Raw genomic sequence first — 5651 nt, forward strand, 5'->3', positions numbered from 1 at the left:
AATCTGGTTGTGTTTTACTTGAGATGTTAGGTTAATATGCTTTTCTTAAACTTCATAACTCAATCCACCTTTTTTATTTGGAGCAGAAATTTTTTCCCTTGAATTACAAATGATCTAGGTCAATTCTTTTGCATTGACTTAAGCAAAAAGATGGAAATATCAGGCTGATTTTATCATATTCTCTGTAATTAAGCAAAGAATTTGTTTTCTGATATTAGTTGTTTTTTTCCTAGTATTTGATTAGTATTTTTTCTTTTGTTTATTCAATTTGTGGGAACTATAGGCATGAAAAGCATAGGGAAAAAAACTCTTACTGCATAAATTTTGAGGTTTAGTTTAGAATTGCACACTCTTTTATTTAGGATAAACTTGAAACTAATTAAATTATTTCTACTTCAAATTCCAAAATATCAAGAGCTATAATACTGATGGGAAGAAATGATGAAAATAGTCTTTTCTTCTTTTTCTGGGAATGTGCCTCTGTTTTGGAATTCATTGTACTTTTTTCACTCACAGATCTTGGGCACAAAATTTCTACTATTTAGATATTTGCTAATAAATTCATTGTCAAAGTCTGGAGAAGGCATTTTTTTACTTTTCTAAAAAAAAAAAAAACCCTCATAATTCTATATTTACTTTTTTAAAATGTCCTCTGGAATTCAAGAAAATTCTATAAACAAAAAAAAATCTAAAAATCAGATGCCTACACTAGGTCAGTTGCTTAAAAAACAGTTGTAGTATTACCATGATTGAACCTGTCCTGTCTAAAAGAGGGAGAACCCAGACCAAGTAGTTTAAGAGTACTGATCACTAGTTACAATGGAAGAGGAAGACCTACAAGACAATCAGAGAATGGTGAGGACACCCAGGGTTTCACATCAATACCCAGAAATTAGTTTCAGTCAAAAGTTATTCTAGAGTTGGGGAGACAAAGGAGGCAATGATGCTGCAAAAGCTTGAGCATACAGAACGGACAGACAGGAGCTGGAATCGTAAAGGAACAGCCACTTGTGGAAGCAAGGCCCAGCTGGGAACTGGGATCATGTCAAGGTTTGGCTCAATAAAAATTGTGGCCACAGAGAGAAGTTCTGCTAGAAAGAGAATGAATTATGGGGACTCGGTCTATACTAAAAATGTAGCCCAAAGCCAAGAAAGAAGGCAACAAAGGAACCTGGTTTCTCTCCCATTGTCCTCCACTTTTTTTTTTTTTTTTTTTAGTTTTGTCTCCCATTAGCTGTATCTATCCAGAAAACAATTGTCAAAGGAGGGTGTGGAAAATCAAGTTTGTGAGAATCAGGACCCTGAGACTCTGAACAGAAGAGTAAAAAAATTAATTTTTCTCGGAGTGAAGTAGTCATGATTTGGGGAAATTTGGCAGAAAATCTAGAAATAAGGACTAGGAAAAAGGTAAGAAATATAGGGTTGGAAAATTCTATAATGACTATCAGTAACATTATAACAGATGGAAATATTTTCATGATTAGTGTTTATATTAAGTTTTATGGCAAAGAACAAAAGTCTCAGATATGTTTTTAAAAATATCCATGAGTGCTTGCATCAGTAGGAAATCTTACTTCATAAAGTTCTTGACAAATATCTTCTAACACTTATTGAACGTAGATGATGGGCCATTCACAGGGCTATCCATGCTCTTTCTTATTTAATCCTCACAAAAACTCTAGGAAGTAGATACAATTGTCATTTTGCAGATGAAAGGAGGACTCATTCTGTGAAGTCACACTGGTGGTAAGTGGGAGAATACTTATTCAAAGCCTTGTTTCCTGATCTCTAAGCTCTGTCCAGATCACCATGTAATTCTGTCCCAGTCAGTGCTGGTCTGATGAGGCTTCATTATGTGTTATTCATAATCACCTTTCTGAGCAGATGGCTCTCTCCCACTTCCACAAAGCTGGCTCACAATAAGGATGGTTAAAATTAAATAGATGCTTTATAACCAACCCACACACAAAAGATAAAATCATTCCTGCTTACGTGACCAATGATCTTCTAAAGGCAATATGTACATTTTTATCTCCTTAATCATCTGTAAATACTCTGTTATTCTAGAAGATGGCTAAGGGGGTAGGTAGATTGAAACAGAAAAGGAAAGCATTCATCTACAGGCAGAGTCATCTCTTCATCCAAAGCAGCCTCCCAACTTCCTCCGCCTCCAGAACCTTGCTGGGTTTGCCTTGCCAGTCCAGAAATGGAAAAGCATTTGGTGGTCAGCATTTACACACATTGCTACCTTTCCCTGGTAAAAGGAGGCTTATCTGATGACCATGGCCACATCCTGCACATTGGACACTACCAGTCAATGATGGAGCTTTCAGCAAGATGTAGAAGAGATGAAGAAAAATAAAACTCCACTGAGACAGTTTTGCAAAAGTCAAGGGAAATGGAATGTTCTATTTTAGAGATATTATAAGATCCGTCACCTCCAGCTACAGGTCATTTTTGTGCCACCCAGCCATTGCTCTGTTGATGACATTAAAGACGCCTTCGTTATCCAGGCACAGGAACAACAGATAGAGCTAGCTGTTGGAAATCCAGAGTGCCCATTGCACAGCCAGGAGCAATGTATTTTTATGTTGAAATTGACAGAGGAAAGAAACTTTCCCACAAAATTTAAAAAAAAAAAAAATTGAATCATGGGTAGGGTCAACAGAAATTCTGCTTTTTTTGCTTTAACCCAAATTAGATAAGTACTTGGTTTGTTGATTATTTATTTATTTATTATTTATTATTAATTATTAATTAATTGTTTAGTGTGTGTATGTGTGTGTGTGTGTGTTGTAGGGAAAGGTACAACACGCTATTACAAAACTCCTTCTCAAAACTGCATAAGCCAATGTCATTCTAGAACCTTATTTTTAACAGGTATCAGTACTCAAAATAATAATATATATCAGTATATATGCTATATATTAATCAAATTTAATCCTTATATATTCCTTTATAATGCTAGCCATTTCTTAGAGAAATACACCTCAAAAAAAAAAAGAAGAAAAAAGTAAAGAGAGGAGCATTCATTCAGCATCAAGAAAATACATTAGGGCCAGCATGATATTAGGTAAAGGGCATTTGTCAAGGATTCGGGTGTCCCAACTATGCTTCTCCTTTACTCTGTAACCTTGGACATGTTACTTAGCCTCCTTTCTTTGCAGTCATTTCTCCATAGAAGGAGGCAACGACTTCCTGCTTTTCACCCTCAAACACATGTGAGGTAGGAAAATGTAAAATGAGATGACTGATGTAAATATACTTTGCAAACTAAAATGATATACAAATTCAAGTTGTAAAAATTCTCCTGAGTTTTTCTATGCTGGTCTAGATACACACTCATGTACTAAAAATATTTCATACACAGACAGAAACACACACACACAGAGGCCTGAGAAACAAGTGCCATGCCATGTATATGATGCACACTTACATGTTGGAATATATGAATCGTGAGCAGCATTGGAGTGGGAGGGAAACAAGACCCATAAGTTGGATGGACTGCAGCAATTGCCTTGGCTCCTATCTTACTGTCATGTCTCTTCCTGTGTTGTTAAACAAACAGCAGAGGAAGAATAACATGCCATTCATTCACTGCTAGGGAAGCCATATATGGTAGAAAATCAAATTAAATTATCAAACTATATGGTGGTTCCCTAAAGATTTTTCTTACTGAGATGGAGGGGAAAACCTCACCATTACATTTCAATTGAGAAGAATCTGGGATAGTACTTCCTCACATAAATCACAAAAAGAACTTTATCATGATTGATTTCTAGAAAAATAATAAGAAATGTGAAAATTATCATAAAGAACAGAACTGAGCTCACTATTATTTTAAATAACAGTTCTCTATACAAAATAACTGTACTACTGAAAATTAGAGAAATATGAAATATGAAATTTTTGACTTGAAGGATTTAATTCCAGCTAATTTATTTTCCTTTTGATCGAAAGAAAAAAAGTGCCATGCCCTGTGGTTGAATTATTGGATTATCCTTGCTGTAGCTATTGACAAACAACTTCATCATTACTAATTTTGCTTGTTTTTTTCCATTGTAGTTAAACTTATTTTTAAATTTTAATTCCAGTATGTTATCAAACAGTGTTATACTAGTTTCACCTGAAATAGTGATTCAGCAGTTCTATACATTACTCAGTGCTCAACATGATAAGTGTGCTCTTAATCCTGATCACCTTTATTTAACCCATCCCCCAGCCACCTCCTCTGGTAAGCACTAGTCTGTTTGTTCTCTATGGTGAAGAGTTTGGTTTTTTGTCTCTTTTTTCCTTGTTTGCTTCTTTTGTTTCTTAAATTCCATGTATGAGTGAAATCATAAGATCTTTGTCTTTCCCTGACCGACTTAGTTCACTTGGCATAATGCTCTCTGGCTCCATCCATGTCATTGCAAGTGACAAGATTTCATTCTATTTTATGCCTGAGTAATACTCCATTGTATATACAAACCACCTCTTCATTATCCTCTCATATATTTACAGACACTTGGATAGCTTCCATAATTTGGCTGTCATAAATAATGCTGCAATAAACATAGAACTGCATATCTTTTTGAATTAATGCTTCATATTCTTTGGGTAAATACCCAGTAGTGGTATATATCATATGGTAATTCTATTTTTAACTTTTGAGGAACCTCCATACTGTCTTCCACAGTGGCCACACTAGTTTGCATTCGACAGTGCACAAGAGTTTATTTTTCTCCACATCTTCACCAACACTTGTTGTTTCTTGTGTCTTTGATTTTAGCCATTCTGACAGGTTTGAGGCAATATCTCACTGTAGTTTTGATTTGCATTTCCCTGATGATTAGTGATTTTGAGGATCTTTACATGTATCGGTTGCCTTTTTTGGATAATTTTGCTTTTTTATAGTTTTCTTTTCAGACATGTCAAAGATCAGTCTTTCCAATTGTCTTTATTTTTTAGCTACTTTAAGGAAAATTTCAATCTACTCATTTCTGTGTTGGTCTTAATTTTCTTCTTGATTTCCTAAAGGTTGTTAGTTATTCTTTTTCTTAAATTCTGAAATAAAATATGTCACACACTAAGTAAAGGGCATAGTATCAGAAAAAAACTGTGTGTGAATAGACTTAACACCTTGGACTTCAGAACGTTTTTGGTACATAGTAGAGAAACATAGTTAAATAGATTTATCTACATGAAATGATAGCTACTGATTTGGAAATGCTGATTATCATATTTTATTCTGGTATATGTCCTGAAGTGGCAGAGGCTTGCATTTGTCTTGTGTAATCAACCTGAATTTATATTATGAATAAAAACTGACAAACTTTGGTGCAGAATAACGTGATTTATTTAGTACTGATACCAGGTCTCTAGATGGCAGAGCCGAATGGGTCTAAGGGCTGGCAGTAGGCCTTGAAGAAAGATAAGACCATCTTTTAGTTTCAGAGGGCCAGATTGTCTGGGATAAAACACAAGTGAGCCATTGTTCTTCTAAATATAACACTGTCCTCTATCTAATTCATAGGGAAAGAAATCCTCACTGATAATCTAATAATTTGTCCATTTTTATTGTAGGTATTATTGTGGGTTTTCATCTTTTTCTATATTTTCATAGACATATGTGTTGCCAGAATATGATTAAAGTAGACATTCAAACCCAA

General features: G+C 34.7%; 1 pseudogene; it reads left to right on the forward strand.

Moving 5' to 3' along the window:
• The first annotated feature begins 940 nt into the window (after positions 1–940).
• On the forward strand, positions 941–2632 carry LOC111158234 (annotated as a pseudogene).
• The last annotated feature ends 3019 nt before the right edge of the window (positions 2633–5651 follow it).

The sequence above is a fragment of the Enhydra lutris genome, unplaced genomic scaffold (assembly GCF_002288905.1).
Source record: "Enhydra lutris kenyoni isolate GAN:26980312 unplaced genomic scaffold, ASM228890v2 scaffoldscaffold58, whole genome shotgun sequence".
NCBI classification, from domain to species: Eukaryota; Metazoa; Chordata; class Mammalia; order Carnivora; family Mustelidae; genus Enhydra; species Enhydra lutris.